This window comes from Lissotriton vulgaris, chromosome 12 (assembly GCF_964263255.1).
Source record: "Lissotriton vulgaris chromosome 12, aLisVul1.2, whole genome shotgun sequence".
NCBI lineage: Eukaryota > Metazoa > Chordata > Amphibia > Caudata > Salamandridae > Lissotriton > Lissotriton vulgaris.
The window spans coordinates 154,837,200-154,858,745 of record NC_141700.1 but is presented as its reverse complement, the minus strand read 5'-3'; positions in this window follow the sequence as shown (position 1 = coordinate 154,858,745).

The window sequence follows — 21,546 nt, the reverse complement described above, 5'->3', positions numbered from 1 at the left end:
GGGTTTTGGGGTACAGGGGTGTTTTTAGGTTTTAGGGCAGTGTTTGGGTTTTGGGGTACAGGGGTGTTTTTAGGTTTTAGGGCAGTGTTTGGGTTTTGGGGTACAGGGGTGTTTTTAGGTTTTAGGGCAGGGTTTGGGTTTTGGGGTACAGGGGTGTTTTTAGGTTTTAGGGCAGTGTTTGGGTTTTGGGGTACAGGGGTGTTTTTAGGTTTTAGGGCAGGGTTTGGGTTTTGGGGTACAGGGGTGTTTTTAGGTTTTAGGGCAGGGTTTGGGTTTTGGGGTACAGGGGTGTTTTTAGGTTTTAGGGCAGGGTTTGGGTTTTGGGGTACAGGGGTGTTTTTAGGTTTTAGGGCAGGGTTTGGGTTTTGGGGTACAGGGGTGTTTTTAGGTTTTAGGGCAGGGTTTGGGTTTAGGGATAATTAAATTATATTTACTATTTTAAAATTGATTAAAATATATTTAATAAATTAAATTAATTATTTTACACTAATTACATTTTTTAATTAAATTAATTAAATTAAATAAATAATTATTATTAATTTAATTTAATTTCATTATCATAAATATGTACTTTAAACTAATTACCTTTTTTTTATTAAATTAAATTAATTACTATTTTTAATAAAATTACATTTATTAAATAGATATTGTTTATTAAATAGATATTATTTAATTAAATTAATTTAATGACAATTTTAAAATGTCTTTTACTTAAATTATTTTAAATAAATTAATTACAATAAACTAAATAACATTTTTAAAAAAAGCTATACTTACCTATACTTACGATGTAATGCCATGCGTTGTAATAGCATTTGCGATGTAATGCCATGCATTGTAATGACATCCGTTGTAATGTATCCCGCGTTGTAAAATCTGCGTTGTAACGGAACGCGTTGTAATACATCGCGTTGTACTGACACCAATCCCCTTTAGAACGCTCGCATGCAGGGCAAATTCCCCTGCTCTGCGAACGTTCTAAAGAAACAGGCGTGGTCATGACGAGCTCAGCTCATCATGAGCACACGAGCACTGTGCTGCACGAGGAGCCGAGCTTGTCATGAGCACGGGGGCGCTCTGCGCGTTCCCCCTCCCCCCAGCACAGCGGGGGAATGTGCCCAGCAAGGAAGGGGTTAAGAGAGGAATGGTTTACAATGAAGATGGTAGCAGATAGATCCTACATAATTTGTCCCACGCTGTCAGACTGTTACTTTCCACTGTGTTAGGATACTTTTTCTGGATACGGAACCCTTAGAAGTATGGATATGGATGGGTATGTGCGTGGGTGTGTTAAGAGAATTCAGGCATATATATATCATATATATGTAATATGGTTTGTTACTGTATTTTACATATATTCCTTCATTAGTTTTTGTGAAATATATTTGCATAAAAGGATTGTAATTCAATATATCACTGATTGGAAGCTTACGGTAACTTTGATAAATGATTTGAAAAAACATTTTTATAATAAAAGAGTACACAGATCACATTATATTATTTAAAAGAACTATAGTTGAGCAGGTTTGCTTTTGATCACATTTCGTGATAATTCACCCCCTGTAACCTAAAATTAATGTAGGGTAGCATTTATCCTGTTTATTCTTCAAGCTGTGAGTCTACACATCTCTCAAATTACCTTTACAAGTAAAGGAAGCCCTGGGGTAGGACAACAGTTATGATTTCCAGCAACAGCTTAGAGTTTCTCCAGAACAGAAGCAGTGGAATTGGATCTGTGACGTTGAAAGGATTAGGGATTCATCTGAACAATGGTCTTCAACTGAGTTATGTAGTAAATGTACTCGAATGTCAGACAGTACCTATGATTACATTTGGACACATGTTAGGGCCTTCTCTTAGTTTCCTTTTTGAAAAGATCAATCTTTAGGGGTTACCTGAAAAACACTTTTAGAAAAATTGCCTACCATAATTAGATAAATTCTTGCCCTTCAAAACAAATTTCACTTTCACTATTTGGCAAAGTTTATGTGTGAAAAACCAACTAGTTTGGGGCTTAATATCACACACGTTCTAATTCATGATTAGGGCTCCCGGTTTTATGGTATTTATTTTTTTAACATTTCCGTCTGTATTTATCCATATTTATTTTTTGATCATTTTTTCTGTATTTATCCACATTTTATTTTGCGGCAAGCAAAAACAAAAGATGCAGCTAGTATTTTTCCACATTTATTTTACTAGGCAACTTGCGCTTGGTTGTTATAGGTTTATATAGATTTATGTAGATGGTAAATGGGTTACTGCTTTTAACAAAGATCCTTTTGTTACTTGCAGTTAGTAAATTGCAGTCCTCCTAATGTAACCCTTACTGTCTTATGCAACACATCATATACATTTATTTACACGCATATGATTTATTGTCAAGCGCTCTGAGACCTTGCATTAGGATGAGTAGGGCTATAGCGCTGTAAAATAAATAAATTCAATAGCAGAATTTAAATTGTTATTTGTTTAAATGCTGGGATAAAACAACACATCTAACATTCCTACAGTGTGTTTATATCTCTTGGCTCCAGTGACTGAACAAAGTCAAAAACAGGCCTCTCTTAAGTACCTGTGAAGTGATAAGCTGTGTGCATTTGTTATCCCTCAATTGCTTTTAGGGCTGCCTCTTACTCCTCACCGGCCCCCACCCCACATAGCTTCCAGCCAGGATACATAACCAAAAGGGGGCCTGATGGCCCCTTAATGTCCACCTTTGTTATGGGCTCAGATGAAATTTGATAAGCCCTCTCCCCGTCCTGCACTGGGACTGGCTCGTCTTCTCCTGGCACACAGCAGCAAAGGTTTATTGGTATTTTTCTGTTTCTATTTATAAATACAGAGGAAAAAAATATATTTTTCCGTCTGTATTTATATGCAAAAATCAGTTTAAACGGAAAACCGAGAGCCTTATTCATGATCAAACTCCTGTTTGCACCCAAATCTGCATTAATGCCCTGATCCAAATGGTGACACGCAAGGTTGACTTGCAGAGCTTGTAACTTAGTGTGATGGGCATTTGTGGACAGGCACAGCACAAAATAAACTAGTTCCACTCTTTCTGCAATCACCACCTCTCTTGCACCCCTCTAAAATACCTATTCCACTTTTTACCCTTTTTCATTCGGAGTGCTGGAGAACAAAATGGCTGACCAGGAAGCCGCCCTCTGCCCTCTATTCATCCTCTCTCATCTTTGAGCTTTAAGGGAGATATAAATGCCTGTGTCCTCACTGAACTGGTGAATATCATACACATACATTCACTTGGTAGCTCCCAGCCTCTGGCAGATGTTTAAAACTACAGAACAAATCCTTGAGGGGCCCTTAATTGGGCCAGCTCAAGCAGCCACATGGCAACCAAACATCTGTCTGCATTCTCCTATACCAGGCAGTTAATAACAACCAACTCTCTTGAGGCACATGAAACTCCATCCTAGCCTAAAATACTCAATGTTTGCGATGTACACAAAACTCCAGCTGAGGCTACAACATAAAACCTAATCCCCAACGTAGAAAGATTGGTCCACCAAACTGCTTCTCCTAGTTCCTTCTGAACGTTGCAGTCTCAGATAAGTTTCTGCCTTTTAGGCCATGTCACTGAGGTGCAATTTGACTCCTATGAAACACTGAGCGAAGAAACCTAATCCAAAATACCCTGAAGAAGCACGACCCGTGTTTCTCTCCTATGTGGGGCCGCAACCCACTTCCCAGACAAGTACCTTCACAGCAAAGAATTATTGCCATACAATTGAGGGACGGCGATCGCTTGGGGACAATTTTGTTGCAATGATCAGCAGTTTCTGGGCTTGCCAGGTGGAAGCACTCTTCTTCTGGGTGTGGGCGATCTCTGCATGGGACATTCTGGCCTACCTACCTCCGTGTTCTGGAACCTACCTCTGTTCACCGCCTCAGGGTGTTCCACTGCAAATCCTTTTCTAGTGGGAACAATAAATTACAACCCTCCCTGTGGTCCTTAATGCCAACACAGTAGAGTTCAGGTTTTGCCAGGAGCTACATAATCCTCTTGAGGTACATTACTGTCTACCCACAGCATCAGCACCCGACTCTAATGATGTACAAGAGACTCTTCTCAAGGAGAAGTGTGGCTCAGGGGTTAGAGGCGGTAGACCCGGAAGCTGAGATCGGCCCTGGACCAGAGTTCAATTCCCCGCCTCGACGGGGCTTGGGCTCAATAATTCTACGGACTCGATAATTCTCGCTCCGGTGCCTACTCGATTAACGGGTTCACACTCTGTGACTCTGGGCAATAGCTTGCTTAATCTCCACAACGGCCCCTCGCGGCGGGATGCCTGGCTTTCACCTTGTGGATACCCTGCCGGGGTTATCTCACAGGGGAATTCCAGGACGAGTTCCCTAAGCAAGCGCTTAGATACCTGCGACGTGGGTGATTTGCGCTATATAAATACATGTACATTTACATTTACATTTACTCTATCTACGGAATCCACACCTCACCCTTTTGACGTACATGAGCATCTACCTGAAGATCAATTTCCCACCACTATGAGGTGTGGAAGATACCCAGGCTGCAATATACAACTCCCACAATATACATGATATGAGATCTGAGACTCAAAACCACCCCAACAAAGTTCACAAAACTCCATCGAAGCCTATAGCGCCCAACCCTCATGAGGAGCACAAGACTTCACCGGAGACAACAACCCCCAACCGTGATGAGGTACACCAGAATCCATTGGTGGAGATGGAGCCTGATCGCATTCTGACACGTCATCTCCTCATCAATGGAGAATCACTCAGAAACTATACAGAGGTTGATGAGGCCCTCAACCATTCCAGCATTCACTGTATTATTCCTATATGCAACATTTCAAGGTAAACAGTTACAGACCAAGAAAGAGCAAGGGGAGAGGGTGTGGCCTAATGGCTAGAGCGGTGGACCTCGAAGCTGGGGAACTGGGTTTGAGTCTCGGCAGGGACGCTCAACATCCTGTGATTCTGGGCAAATCTCTTAACCTCCCCGTGCCTCACAAAAATGAATGTGTCCATCGGTAACCCAACTGGTGCTCATGTAAAGTGCTCTTATATCTTCGGGTCGGGTTCGCACTGCATAACCCCCCCCCCAAAAAAATACAGCATAAAGTATGCACCATAGAGCAGCGAGCAGCATGGGAATCAGTAACTCGGCTTTGAGCAAATGTGAAAAAATTACTCGGGCCATATTTAGCCCAAAAATCCCTTAAGGGTAACGCTAGGTATTGCACTATTGTGGTAAGGAGCTGCAGCAGCAACTTTTTTGATGTTGGTACCTGAGACAGATCCTCCAGTACAAATTGTAACCCAAGGACAGCCGCCCAAAATTACGCTTTCTAAAATGTGTGATTTTGCTGCAATTAGACTTACGATTAGGGAAATTATGCAATGTACCATGATTTTATTTGGCATTAGGATTTAAATCATGGGTCTCCAACCTTTTCTGTAGTGAGAGCTATTTCTGATCAGTGAAAATCATAATGAGCTACTGAAGGTTGAGTAACTTGTGCATTGTTACCAGACACCCTCATGCCCAGTTTCATTGAATCTAAGCCCAATATCCATAGAGCCAGAGACTAGGGAATGAACAAAATACTTTGACTAGGGGCACAGTGACAGAGCTGCGATGTGTGTCAGTGGGAGCGTGGTCTTTGGGGTTATATGAACATGTATTCATATTAATGGGATATATATGTAAAATCAAAGCTTGAAAACATGGGTGTTAACGTTTTTGCAGTTTCTGTCCAGTTACTCCCATTTTATATAGATTAGAACAGTTTCAAGCTTCACAATGCAAAGTTACTCTTCACAGCTTTGAACTTTGCAATGCTGAAGATATTTTTATATAGAAATCTATCAATGAGGTTTGCATTGCTTTGCTCTCAAAGTGGTGCTTAGCTTCGCCCGAGCACCCGCTCGAGTAGTAAATCTGGCCCACAGTGTGGAACCTACAATACGGGCTGTATAAAACTAAAGTCAGTACTCAAAAATCTGATGGCTGCCCCCTCCTAGAGAATCCGAATCAACAGTTGTGTGCTGCCAAACCGTTATACGAAAAAAGAGAAAATTCCAGTGAAATCCATTACAGAATTATTCTTCGATTTGTGAAAAAAAAGGATAATTTTGATGGTTTGAAATTTTAACAAAAAGTTCAATCATCTGGGTAGGTTTTACTGAAATCTGTTGAAGATCAAAAAAAGTTGACTGTGAAATTCTGCACAATAGTTTCTTTGTTGTTGCCTTATGGCCACTTTGAAGCATGTTGGTCCTTCATGCACCATAGTATGTTTTCTGCAGAATTATGATTCTTACTGTATTTCCAAATATTCTGTATAGCGACTTGTGTGACACTGCGTTTATCATAGTGCTATATATAAACAATTATAAACAAATGCAGAAGGTCTTGTCTTTAGGACCTATTTGCTTTGTCAGTATCTTTTAGCCATGCTGTACATCACAGCATCCTCAACAGTGGCGGCTCCTCCCCAATGGCGGAGAAGCATTGCCCCACTGCCTAGCACAGAGCCAGCAAACGAAAAATAAAACAATGCTCTAGCATCGTTTTATTTTTCGTTTGCCAGCTTGTAGATGAGGGGCGGGGCATGGGAGGGTGGAGAAGGAGTGCTTGTGCACTCCCTAAGTGCGCATGTGTGTTTGGCCGGCCATCTCAGGCCAACCAAAACACGCATGCGCACTTGGGTATCTCCAGCGCGCGTGCTGGAGAAACCCCCACAGATTCTCTGGTCTGAGCAGGGTGTCTTTTCTGCCCACTCAGACCAATCCCGGTGCTGCTCTGCAGCAGTGGGATTGGCTGGGAGTCTGTCCAAGTGGCTGTCGAGACCCAGAAGAGGCCAGTAGGAGCAACGCGACGCGGGAGGCATCCAGCGGCATCAGGTTCGTTTTCAAAATTATTATGAACCCGTCATTCTCCCCTCCCCCCGCGCTCGCTCTCCCGTGCTCCCCCCCCTCCCCTCCACCCTTTATTAGTGGCCGCCACTGACCCGAACTGCTGCGCAACATGGTTAAATAAGGGGAAAACACCTATTGCATCACGTTGGCGGCACCTGCGCCACATGTGGGCTCGCCTGCATCAAATGAAGCAGCCGCTTTTTTTTCTTTTTATTTGCCGTTCCAACTTGGATCGACAAAGAAAAACAAAAAAAACATGCAAAAGGCACGGAAGCAACACAGGTGTAAAGTAGGTGGGCAAAAAGCAACCCAGACCTGGGGGGCATGAAACAGGTGTGCAACATCCATTAGGCTGAAAGAGCTTCTCTGCCATATGTCTGTGCTTCCAAATAAACACGGCAGAAATCCCAAATTGTCTTGATTTGTAATTTCCTTTACATAGTGCTTACTACTCATTTGAGGGGGTCATAAACTCTAAATGAATGCTAAGGAAGGTGAGAAAGAGTTTTTTGTTTTTTAAATGCAGTGACCGTCCAGCAGTCCAGACTTGTCTGTCAATAGCAAGGGGGATGGAGGGAATTTGTGGTTTTGGTTCTAAAAGTTCCAAGTACTAGCTAAAACAAAAACATGCAAAATGATGTTGGAAAAATAGCAAAATAGGAGTGGGGTGGATGGATAGCAAAGAGGGGCCATGTGTAGCAGTCCCAATCCTCTGGGTAAAATGTCCCTGGCTGCTTGTCGTTTTTCATTTGTTCAGTGTTATACAGAGCAAATCTGGACCAAAGGTGTCAGGGTGCTTTTCATGAGCACCAGATTACATTACACAAATTTAGATTTTTTTTAAGCACGGGGGATTAAGTGATTTGCCCAGGATCACAGGTTGTTGAGCTGACGCTGAGATTCAAACCTCGCTCCCCAGTTCTAAAGCTGGCAGCTCGGGCAGTTAGGCATCACCGTGTAGTGTTAGTATTGGCGTCAGTGGTGGCCTTAATACCGCCCTGGAGTTTAACCTATTTTTTTGTAATGTAATGTAATGTAATGTAATGTACATTTCTATAGCGCTACTTCCACTCCAAGGAGTATCTTGGCGCTTACACAACTCAGATGGAAAGTTGGACAGGAAAAAGATGTCCTAATCTCTTCACACACATTACACCAGAGTCCGGCACACGGCATCAGGCAGAGAGAAAATCCAGGTTTTCAATGCCTTCCTGAAGGGGGCTTCTTGAGAAAAAGACCGCAGGGAAAGGGGTAGTCTATTCCAGGCCTTAGTTCCCAGAACGAAGATGGATTTGCCACCTTTAGTGGTCAGTTTGAAATGGGGTGTAGAGAGTAGGTTCTGGTTTGTGGATCTCAAGCAACGCGCTGGGTGGTATCTTTTGAACCCCTTTTGTAGGTAGGTTGGTCCACGTTGGTGGAAAGCCCTGAAAGTGATTAGGAGAAGTTTGAATAAGATTCTCTTCCCAATTGGCAGCCAATGCAAAGTATTCAGGGCTGTTGAGGCTGACGATCTACAGGGCAGACGCAATACAAGGCGGGCTGCCGCATTTTGGACCATCTGCAATTTGTGGAGAACGATCTTATTTGCTCCCACATAGAGTCCATTGCAATAGTCTAGCCTAGAATTAATTAAGGCCACTGCAACTGTTTTCCTGGCCGAGAGAGGCAGAAGGTCAAAGAACTTCCTGAGTCCTTTAATGATTTGAAAGCACATGCCTGCTACTGCTATAGCCTGGGGTTTAAAGGATAATTTATTATCAAATTTTATACCCAGATTCCGGGCGGATACAATTGTATTAGGTGGCACTTCAGCATCTAATGGCCAGCATGCTATAGGGGAAAAAGGGTTGTTTGTCCCTACAGGTAGAATTTCCGTTTTACCGGCGTTGCACTTTAAATGGTTGTTGTTCATCCATTTAAATGTTGCTGCAAGACAGTCCCTAAGGTCTTCCTCGGCACCTGGCCGTTCCCTGTCCAGCACCAAAATCAGTTGGGTGTCGTCAGCGTATGAAATAGAACTTTCGTTCGCGTTTTTCAAAATGTGCCTCATTCATACTCATCAGCAACTATTTTGCGCTGGCTTTGCGTCACAAAAGTGACGTAACCCTGCGCAGAATGTTTTTTTAAATTTACTTTTCAGTGCAAAACCTCTTCCCATGTAACCACCCATGGTTTTTGATGTAAAACGTATGTACTAACAGTAGTAGACAGTGTTTTCCATAAACAAATATATAAACACCAGTTGAAAGCAGGCATTAAAAAGCTTTTATTTCTCCTAGCTATTCCCACTTTGCATGTGTACTGAACTGTACAGCACACATCCAAAGTAGAAAAAGTTTTAAAGTCAGTCAAAGCACAGTATTTTGTACTAGAAGGGCACCCCTCCAGTATAAAACCTATGCTAGATTCACACACACAACTTTGCACAATGGCACAAAGGTGTGTGTGTGTGGCACTCAATAACCTAATTGTGTGTCAGCGCTAAGGAGAGAGCATGATGGTGCCATGTATTTGTAGATAAGGCGCTTTTGTCCGACCCTCTCATGCAACGCAGCAGCTTTTGGGGCTGCGCTGCGTTTTGTGAAAGGTTTGATAATCTTGGCCTTAGTTGCTTTTCCTTCTTTCACTCTAACTCACATTCTCTCACTTGCACATTCTCACTCATGCTCACTCCCACTCACTGTTACTCACACACAAACGTATTCATGCTCACCGATTCCCACACTAACAGTTACGTACACTCAATACCTCTGGGCCCTGGTGCAACTGCACCTGCTGCACCACTGATAGCTGAACCCAACGAGGTACCAGCAAGCCACAAACCCCAATGAGGAGCCAGATGGGGCAGCAACGGCAGGATTGAAAAGGGGAAGACCCACCTCAATACATTCTCTCAGCTTCTTGATAGGCATGGGCACTGGAATTATGTGTCAGTGGAGGGCCAAATTATGCGGCAGGGTTGACTAAATTATGCGGGAAAAAAACATATTATGCTGCATAATGCAGTACATTTTGTGATAGTATGATTTCATTATCTGTCTCTTCTACACTGGTTAATACCAGTCAGTCTTTGTAAAAGGACTTCCGCTACACAGCAACACATGTTGCTGGGTTTTTAGTAACTTTTGAACCATTTGAGCTAGTAACATTTTTCTTGTTGCAATCTGGCGAGTAAGCAGCAGATGATGGATTATGTGGCAAATGCAGGGAAACCATCATTATGCAACAAAAAAACCTGCAGCCGCACAATCGCATATTTCCAGTGGCCTTGTTGATAGGGCTAGAAGCACAGACCTATAAGAACTTGTGATAGTGCCGGGGATCCTGGCCCTGCTTCCATTTGTGGCTTTTCATTGGCTTCAGGGATGCACTGACGTGCGCCCAGACAGACCCATTTCAGCAGATATACAGTGCTGCCTGAGTCATGTGCAGTATGTCTGCTAAATAAAATGGACTGTGCCTCTGCGTGAGGGATCATAGTTGAACTACGCCTCTGGGACATCTCGCAGTCCACCTCCCAGAAGGTCCTTGTGTGCCCCTTGACCTTGTTTGTTTGGTGGACAGACACATAATAGATGGAACAGGCGGGTCAGAATGTTACTGTGGATAGACAGCACCCGGCACATTGGCCACCAAAGCTTTCTGCCATAGAAACATGTCAGTCCGCTCTGCTCCCGTGAGTTTTACCTGTTGATCATCCTTACCGTCCCTGCAAAATTGTGCCCGCTCCAAATCCAAGACTCATTCATCTTGGAAAGGATCCAAATCAGTAAGTGTAGTCCTGTGGGTAACACACTTATTTCAGAGACATGGTCCACCGGGCTCCCCTCTTTTCAGAGTCCATCTGTTTTAAAGCTGAAACGTGGTCCTCGGAGACAAGAGTTCAAATTTTATGTTTTTTCTATAGCTTTGTTTTTCTGCTCGGGCCCACCCTTTCCTTCCAAGGTGCTGCACTGCAGTTTACCTACAATTGCATTGCCCATAGGTAGACACCTGGACCTTAGCACTGTTCGTCCTGCCCTATGTCCCTCTTGTTCCTCTCTCCACATGTCGCTGCCTTCTTTCCTGTTCCTTGTCATCCTCCCTTTTCATTTTTCTCAAATTGCCCCTTTCCACCCCATTCATCACCTTTGTCTTGTTTCATATTTAACATTAGCTCCATGATCTTCCCTGCTCTTTCTAAATTTCCTCACTACAAATATAGACCAACAGGACATACCAAAATGACATAAAAATAATGAACTTCAAGAACTCGTTCACAACAAATTGAACTCTGGTAAGGAAGAGGGCGTGCCATTGAGAGGGATAAGAAGACAAGGTAAATAAAGCACGGCACTTTGGGCCCGATTCACAGAACTAACTTAAGACAAAATCCTAAACTTACTACTTTTGGTATTCACAGAAGTTAGGATTTTGTCTCAAGTTTGTCTTAAGACAAACTTAACACAGACTTAAGACAGACTTAAGACAGACTTAAGTTAGGATTTTATTCTTAAGTCTGTCTTAAGTCTGTCTTAAGACAAACTTAAGACAAAATCCTAACTCCTGTGAATAACAAAAGTAGTAAGTTTAGGATTTTGTCTTAAGTTAGTTCTGTGAATCGGGCCCCATGTTTTCAAACTCTTGTAGTGCAAAGACAATTAAAAAAATCCCCATTCAAAAGCGTGAAGTCTGCTCTGTATGAAGAAGCTCCCTTTGGACAAACTCCACAGAGAAAACGATGGTTGTTGTGCATACAGAGAGTGTTGGGCTCTGCCACAAACATACCTTATCATACTGAGGAGCTGAACCTACTCCTCTGCAGATAGAGGTGCGCTCCAGCACAGATGTAGTCAAGTCTTTGTATACATAGTGCTGAACCCATGCACAGATAGAGCAGAGACCGTGTACCCACAGGTAATTTCTTTCATTGAGCTGAGTTCCTGTACACATAGAATTGTGAGCCTGGGTTGACGGAGCTGAGCTCTTCCACGTATGCAACTGAGCTCCACTGCAGACAGCGGCGAGCCCCTGTGCAGGCATAGATTGTGCCGAGCCCGTTCTCAGCCAGAGTTTCCGAATCCATTCATGTAACGTAAGGCCTGAGGTTCTGTGGGAACTGAGAAACCAGGACCAGCTAATATTCAGTGGGAGTGCCACTTGTCTCATTAGCGGAGGCCTACAGCAGTTTGGTGCTAACAGAGAGTATTGGTGGTAGACTGGAATCGCCACTGGTATGTGCTGCAGGTTGGTGCTAGCAGAGTGTACTGGTGGTTGCCCGGCATCACCAGAGAGACCTGCTGCAGCTTGGCACTTGCAAAAAGTTCTGCAGGTAACCCGGCCTCACTAGCAGAGACCTATAACAGTTTGGTACAAGCAGGTGGTAGATTGGCATCACCACCTGTACTTGCGGCAGCTTGGCACCTGCCGAGAGAAGTGGTGCTAGCCCGGCCTCACCACAGAGACAAGCAGCAGCTTGGTGCTAGCAGAGAGTACTGGTGGTAGATTGGCATCACCACCCATACTTGCGGCAGCTTGGTACCAGCAGAGAGTACTGGTCGTAGAATGGCATCACCACTGGTACTTGCAGCAGCTTAATACTAGCAGAGAATACTGGTGGTAGATTAGCTTTACCACTGGTACGTGCAGCAGCTTGGTACCAGCAGAGAGTACTGGTAGTACCCTGCCAGCAGCACAGAGACCTGTAGTATCTTGGTACCGGCAGAGAGTACTGGTGGTACCCTGGCAGCAGCACAGAGACCTGTAGTATCTTGGTACCGGCAGAGAGTACTGGTGGTACCCAGACAGCAGCACAGAGACCTGTAGTAGCCTGCTAGTAGCAGAGAGTACTGGTGGTAGATTGGCATCACCACCCATACTTGCGGCAGCTTGGTACCAGCAGAGAGTACTGGTCGTAGAATGGCATCACCACTGGTACTTGCAGCAGCTTAATACTAGCAGAGAATACTGGTGGTAGATTAGCTTTACCACTGGTACGTGCAGCAGCTTGGTACCAGCAGAGAGTACTGGTAGTACCCTGCCAGCAGCACAGAGACCTGTAGTATCTTGGTACAGGCAGAGAGTACTGGTGGTACCCTGGCAGCAGCACAGAGACCTGTAGTATCTTGGTACCGGCAGAGAGTACTGGTGGTACCCTGGCAGCAGCACAGAGATATGTAGTATCTTGGTTCCAGCAGAGAGAACAGGTGGTACCCTGGTTGCAGCACAGAGAACTGTAGTAGCCTGCTACTAGCAGAGGGCACTGGTGGTACCCTGACAGCAGCACAGAGACCTCTAGCAGCTTGGTACAGGCAGAGATTAATGGTGGCAGCTCGGTAAGAGCAGAAGCCAGGTGGTCGGTCGGTCAGTGTTAGCACGTGCGGCCTCGGGCGCCATGAACTGACAGAAGGGGCTAATGGGGACCACCGCAGACAGGCCCGCGGCAGGGTGCTAGGTAGTACCTTGACACTAGGGTAGGGTGACCAACCGTCTGCAAATTTCACAGACCGTCCGTAATTTGGACCTCACATCCGTTGTCCATGAGCATCCTTTTTTTTCTGTAAATTTTTATTATAAAAAATTATATTTACATGGAACCTATACATGGGAAACAGTAAGGTAAAAGATATAGAGGAAGAAGAAAACGCCCCGCGGAGGGGGGGTGGGTATGGGGCAGGGTCACTTAATATTTTCAGACTTGGCGTTGAGTCCTGTCTTGTGGGTTGCTTCTTGGTTGGTTGCCCCTCCGTCCCCCCAACCCTCCATGCGGTTGCGGTCGGATTTATCCTCTCTCTTATGTTTTGTCCTGTGGCCTGTGCGATTGTCCTTCACTCGGCCTTTGTTATTCGTGCCCTCCGTGGCTGGAAAGGAGAAAGAGAAAGAGGAAGAAGGAGCTCAGTATCGGAGGTGTGGGCAGAACGCAGTTTGGTTGTGGTGTTGGCGGGTGATCTAGTCGGGGTTTTTCTGCAGCGGCGTTGCTTGCTGCGGTGGCTACGGTGGCTTGTGCGAGGACAGATAGTTGTCCAGGGACAGCCACATTTCGCACTGTTTGCGTGTCTTCGGTGTGTGTGGGACTCCCACTGAGTGTTCCTCATGCTTGTGTCCAATAGTCTATCTATCGTGAGGAGTGCTGTTCTTGTGTTCCTCAGTATGGGGTTGTGTTTAATTGCGGGGTGTTTGGATGCAGTGAGGAGGGCGATGGGCTCCATGCCCTCTAGTAGACTTCTCTCTAGTGAGAGCCATGCCGGGGTGTAGTCTTGCTTAGGGGTGAGCCAGTAGAGCCCTTGTTTCGCTATGCATGCAGTTTGGAACGTTTTGAAATTTGTTATGTTACGGCCCCCCAGGCCCTTGGCTAATCTGAGTTTTTGTAGGCTGAGTCTGGGTTTTTTTCCTTTCCACAGGAAGGTATTGATCAGTTTATCCAATTTTTTGTGGAAGTCCACTGTATTAATCAGCGGGAGCATGTTGAGCATATAGTTCACTATTGGTATGAGCATCATCTTAACCGTCTCCACCCTCCCCCACCATGTGGTGAATTTGGGCGACCATCCTTCTACTCTTTCCTTGATTTTGAATAGCGTAGCTTGTTCGTTCTGGTCTAGCGTGGATCTGAGATCTCTCTCAAAGAGGAGGCCCAGGTATTTTATGGATTTTTTTTTTGCCATGTTAGTCCTGATTTGCCTAGTACAGTCTTCGTGGTGTGTACATTCAGGGGCTTGCATTCAGATTTTTCTCTATTTACTTTGTATCCTGATACGTGTGCATACTGTTCTATGGTGTTCATGAGGGCTTTTATTGTCTTCTCTGGGTTCTCGGTTATGATAAGGACGTCATCAGCATAGGCTGCTAGCTTGAAAGTTTCCCCTCCAATTGGAATTCCCTTTATGTCTTTGTTTGTTCTGATCATATTGAGCAGTGGCTCTATCACAAGGAGGAAGAGGGCTGGAGACAGCGGGCATCCCTGTCTTGTACCCCGTTCTAGGCAGAGTAGTTCTGATGTTCCGCCGTTGACTACAACGCGTGCCTTAGGTTCATTGTATAGTGCCAGGACCATCCTCCTGTAGTTAGGACCCAGTCCAAATTTCTGCATACACTGGTCTAGGAATGGCCAGGAAACTCTGTCAAAAGCTTTCTCTGCGTCTAGGGCTATCATGACTGAGGCGGTGTTGCTTTTAGAGGTGTGGTTGATTATGTGGCAGAGCAATCTAGTGATGTCATAGGACATTCTGTTTTTGAGGTAGTCTACCTGCGAGCAGTGTATGAGTTTGGGCAGGTGTGCATTGAGTCTGGTCGCTAAGATGTTCGCATATATCTTGCAGTCTACATTTATGAGTGAGATCGGTCTATAGTTCTTGGGGTGATGTGTGTCCTTGCCTTCTTTGGGTATAACTATAATGTTGGCTTCTACCATTGTAGGTGTCATGCGGCCGCTTTGGACGCAGTGTGTGAACACTTCTGTCAGCGTGGGTTTAAGTATTGGTAGGAATTGTTTGTAGAATCTAGCTATGAAACCGTCTGGGCCTGGGGCTTTGTTGTCTTTGAAACTAGCTACTGCCCTTTCTATCTCATCTCTTGTGATGTCTGATTCCAGTGTGCCCCACTGGGTGTCGGTAAGTACTGGGGTTTTGATTCGTTCTAGTAGTGCTTTGCCACCATCATAGCCTAGGGTGGTGTCTTTCAGTCTCATCATTTCACAAAAATGAATTTTCATTATTATATTCAACTAAGCCATGGTTGCTGCATTTTTATTTTATGCAACTAACAACCATTGACAAAGCCAATAGTTCTGGCTTGTTGTAAGTGTAACGTTACTTGTTGTGTTATATTTCTGGATGCAATTTACGGAAGAAGCAAAATACCAGTCCGGCGGGACATTATGGTAAGCACAGATTTTTAGCTTAGTGGTTTTAAGCCACGCCCTGAATTAAATCCAACAGCCCCTTTGGAGAGACCTACCTCTCCTTTTTATCATCCCGCTTAAAGCCCTGGAAACAACACCAAGTCACAGGCACCTTGTTGTATTTGCTAGTGCTTTTATGTTTTCCTCTTGGAACATGTTAAGTTGTCATGGTGCTTCTTATGATGTTCTAATTCTACTTATTGTCAGTTGGTGGTTCGCTGTGCCTGTGTATGGTGCGGTGGCTCGTTTCTCTGAGAATCAACTCTCAAACCTATGATAATCCTGTTTCCTGCGTGTTATTCCAACCCACAACCCACAACATTATTTTGGCGACGAGGACCTGTGATCTACAAAGAAAAAAGCGAGCCACTGCTTCGAGTTTTTTTTTTTTTTTGAAGAAATGAAATAGGTTACCTTTGGAGGAAATTGATGGTACAGATTTGGATGAAGATAAAGAGGATTGTTTTATTGCCACTTTGGATGCTGTTGATTGTGTCAGTTGTTCTGAAAAGGAATGGGTGGATGCCATGACCTCTGATGCAACTTTGTTGAGTGTCAAGGACCACATTATTGCAGGATGGCCTAGAGAAAGAAGTCTACCTTTTCATATCCAACCCTTTTGGAAGGTTTCTGATGAACTTTCTATAGAAGATGGAGTTGTCATGAGGGATGACAGGTGTATTCCTCCTCTGAATCTTCGTGTGAAGTTGATTGACAGGGCCCATGAAGGACACCTTGAGCTCACTATGACCAAGAGACGTTTGAGGCTGCACTATTGGTGGCCTTCAATGGATGGTGATGTGGATGAAAGAGTTAAGCGTTGCAGTGTGTGTGTTACTGCTGAGAAAGGTTTGAAAGTTTCTGTTCCACCTTTGCAACCAATTCCTTTTCCATCCAAACCTTGGTTAAAAATAGGTATTGATTTGGTTGGTCCTTTCAACTTTCTTCCCTCCCACTTAAGATTTGCTTTTGTGCTTATGGACTTTCACAGTAAATGGCCTGAGGTTAAGTTCTGTTCTAATCCTTCTGCCAGCTCTGCTATTCTTTTTCTTAGAGAAATTTTTATGCGAGAAGGCTTTCCTGAGTAACTTGTTTCAGACAATGGCGTCCAATTTGTTAATGCTGCAATGCGTGTCTTTCTGTCTGAATCTGGCATTAAGCACCTGAGGAGTTCCGTTGGACATCATTAAACCAACGGTCAAGTTGAGAGAATGAATCGTGTGCTTGTGGAGTGTATTAAATGGGCCAAGGGTAACAATTTTGATGTGGAGAGTTCAGTGAGGTCCATGATTTGGTTCTACCGCACTACTCCACATTCTGTAACCAAGGTTGCTCCCTTTGTTTCTCTCAGAGGCAGAATGCCTACGTCAACTCTTTATCCTGCCTTGCTTTTGAGAACTGTTGCTCAAAAGGTTTCTACACATCTTGCTGGTGGTGATGAGTTGCAGTTGCGTGTTAAAAATGCTCAAGACAAAATGGCCTCAAGGTTCAATGACAAAAAATCCACTAAGAGTATCAACATTTTTCCTGGAGATATGGTGCGTGTTAAAAATTATAGGTCTGTTAAGAAAGGTTCGGACTCTTTTGGTGAACCTGTTCGTGTTGAGAAGGTGTGTGGAAATGCTGTCATGGTGGAGGGAGGTCATTACTGGAATCTGTGTAAAGTTATTAAGCTGAATGTGAATGATAGCGTTCATGTGTCTCAACCTGATGTTTCTCGTTCTGAGGTGAGACCTGCTGCGTCCTCTTTGAGAGTTCATGTGTCTCAACCTGATGCTTCTCGTTCTGAGGTGAAACCTGCTCCGCCCTCTTTGAGCTTTAATTCTGATGTGTCTCATTTGGAAGATTGTTCTGTAAGGAAGTCCACACGTGTAACCCGTCTTCCTTGGAAACTTCGTAATTTTGCTGATGCTCACACGTGTTAGCTGTTCTCCTTGAAATTTTTACTAGCTATAGGATCTTTGTTTCTTTTTCTTTCTTTTCTTTTTTTTTCTTTTTGCTCTGTACTTTTCTACTTTTCTTTGGAAAAAAAAGATAATGTTGTATTTGCTAGTGCTTTTATGTTTTCCTCTTGGAACATGTTAAGTTGTCATGGTGCTTCTGATGATGTTCTAATTCTACTTATTGTCGGTTGGTGGTTCCCTGTGCCAGTGTATGGTGCGGTGGCTCGTTTCTCTGAGAATAAACTCTCAAACCTATGATAATCCTGTTTCCTGCGTGTTATTCCAGGTTATTGACGAATATCAAGAAACTATAAAAAAACTTGTTATCAAATTTGATGTTCAACCAAGTCTGGTTGTGTTCAGGCACAAGTTTTTTCAAAGAGCACAACTTCAGAGTGAAGACGTCGATTCATATTTGAGTGCTTTACGCAAACTCTGTGCCGAATGCCAGTTCGGTGATTTTAAGGATCAATTAGTGAGGGATCAATTCATCACTCATTGTAGTGACAAACATATCCAACAGAAACTACTCACCATGGGCAACCTTTCTTTAGAAGAAATTATTAAAGTGGCTAAGAGTCTTGAACTAGCTCAAACGTCAATTAAGGAGCTTTGTAAGACTGATGTGCATAAAGAGAATGTAAATGCTGTTGTGTCTTCCACATCGAGGTCTAACTTACCAAAAAAAGAAAAGTTTAATGAGAAAAATTCTTTTAAGGAAAACATAAAAGCACTAGCAAATACAACACACCTCATGGCATGGCACTGTGCATCATACATGACTCATGACGTCCACTTTTTCAGACTGCCTATGTGCAGCAGCATAGTGAACCCTACCCCTACCCCCACCCCTGGCTTTAGGAACTACAACAAGGGTGAAATTCTTGATGGGCCTCTTCTGTATGCAACTCTGCAGACAAAGGCTCAGCTCATAATTAATGTGTAAAGGCGAGTGAGTAAAGGGATAGGTGGATGGCTGGATGGATTGGTGAAAGGGTAAATGGATGAATGAAAGGGTGAATGGATGGATAATGAGCGAAAGGATAGATGGATGAGTGAAAGGGTGGATGATGGGCAAGTGAATGAGTGGATGAGGGATAGGGTCAAAGGATGAATTCATGAGTGGATGAGTAGAAGGATGGGTGGATGGATAGAAGGAAGGATGGCCAAGTAAATGGGTCAATGGAGAGAGAAAGGGAGGGCGGGTGGATGACTGAAAAGGTGAATGGGTGGAAGGATGAGTGACTGGGTTGATGGATGAGTAAGTGAAAGGCTGGCTGGATGGATGAAAGGGTAAATGGCTAGATGGATGAGTGGATGGATGGGTGGAAGAGTGGATGGACGAGTGTACGGATGTATAGGGTGAAAGGGTGGATGGGTGGATGAGTGAAAGTGTGGATGGAGAGAAAGATGAGAGAAATTACGGCTGGAAGGATACATGATAGATAGGTTTGCAAATGAATGAATATGCTTGGATATAGATGGGATTACTTATATACTATTGCGTGACCTCCTCTGATGTGTCTGTAAAACGTATCTTTTGTCCCTAAGCTTTGTCCTGAATTTTTGTCCTGAATTCTTGATGGGCTTCTTCTGTATGCAACTTGCAGACAAAGGCTCAGCTCATAATTAATGTGTAAAGGTGGGTGAGTGAGTGAAGGGATGGGTGGATGGCTGGGTGGATTAGTGAAAGGGTGAATGAATGAATGAAAGGGTGAATGGATGGATAATGAGTGAAAGGATGGATGGATTAGTGAAAGGGTGGATGATGGGCGAGTGAATGGGTGCATGGATGAGTGAAACGATGGAGGAGCGATAGGATCAATGGGTGGATTCGAGAGTGGATGAGTAGAAGGATGGGTGGATGGGTGGATGGAAGGAAGGATGGCTGAGTGAAAGGGTCAATGGAGAGCGAAAGGGAGGATGGATGGATGACTGAAAAGGTGAATGGGTGGAAAGATTAGTGACTGGGTGGATGGATGAGTAAGTGAAAAGCTGGCTGGATGGGTGAAAGGGTAAATGGCAGGATGGATGAGTGGATAGATGGGTGGAAGAGTGGATGGATGTGTGTACGGATGGATAAGGTGAAAGGGTGGATGAATGGATGAGTGAAATGATGGATGGAAGGATACATGATGGATAGGTTTGCAAATGGATGAATATGTTTGGATATAGATGGGATTACTTATATACTATTGTATAACCTCCTCTGATGTGTCTGTAAAACATATCTTTTGTCCCTAAGTTTTGTCCTGATTTTTGTCCTGAATTCTTGATGGGCCTCTTCTGTATGCAACTTGCAGACAAAGGCTCAGCTCATAATTAATGTGTAAAGGTGGGTGAGTGAGTGAAGGGATGGGTGGATGGCTGGGTGGATTAGTGAAAGGGTGAATGAATGAATGAATGAAAGGGTGAATGGATGGATAATGAGCGAAAGGATGGATGGATTTGTGAAAGGGTGGATGATGGGCGAGTGAATGGGTGGATGGATGAGTGAAACGATGGAGGAGCGATAGGGTCAATGGGTGGATTCATGAGTGGATGAGTAGAAGGATGGGTGGATGGAAGGAAGGATGGCTGAGTGAAAGGGTCAATGGAGAGCGAAAGGGAGGATGGATGGATGACTGAAAAGGTGAATGGGTGGAAAGATTAGTGACTGGGTGGATGGATGAGTAAGTGAAAGGCTGGCTGGATGGGTGAAAGGGTAAATGGCTGCATGGATGAGTGGATAGATGGGTGGAAGAGTGGATGGATGTGTGTACGGATGGATAAGGTGAAAGGGTGGATGGATGGATGAGTGAAATGATGGATGGAAGGATACATGATGGATAGGTTTGCAAATGGATGAATATGTTTGGATATAGATGGGATTACTTATATACTATTGTGTAACCTCCTCTGATGTGTCTGTAAAACGTATCTTTTGTCCCTAAATTTTGTCCTGAATTTTTGTCCTGAATTCTTGATGGGCCTCTTCTGTATGCAACTTGCAGACAAAGGCTCAGCTCATAATTAATGTGTAAAGGTGGGTGAGTGAGTGAAGGGATGGTGGATGGCTGGGTGGATTAGTGAAAGGGTGAATGAATGAATGAAAGGGTGAATGGATGGATAATGAGCGAAAGGATGGATGGATTAGTGAAAGGGTGGATGGATGAGTGAAACGATGGAGAAGCGATAGGGTCAATGGGTGGATTCATGAGTTGATGAGTAGAAGGATGGGTGGATGGGTGGATGGGTGGATGGAAGGAAGGATGGCTGAGTGAAAGGGTCAATGGAGAGCGAAAGGGAGGATGGATGGATGACTGGAAAGGTGAATGGGTGGAAAGATTAGTGACTGGGTGGATGGATGAGTAAGTGAAAGGCTGGCTGGATGGGTGAAAGGGTAAATGGCTGGATGGATGAGTGGATAGATGGGTGGAAGAGTGGATGGATGTGTGTACAGATGGATAAGGTGAAAGGGTGGATGGATGGATGAGTAAAATGATGGATGGAAGGATACATGATGGATAGGTTTGCAAATGGATGAATATGTTTGGATATAGATGGGATTACTTATATACTATTGTGTAACCTCCTCTGATGTGTCTGTAAAACGTATCTTTTGTCCCTAAGTTTTGTCCTGAATTTTTGTCCTGCATTCTTGATGGGCCTCTTCTGTATGCAACTTGCAGACAAAGGCTCAGCTCATAATTAATGTGTAACGGTGGGTGAGTGAGTGAAGGGATGGGTGGATGGCTGGGTGGATTTAGTGAAAGGGTGAATGAATGAATGAAAGGGTGAATGGATGGATAATGAGCG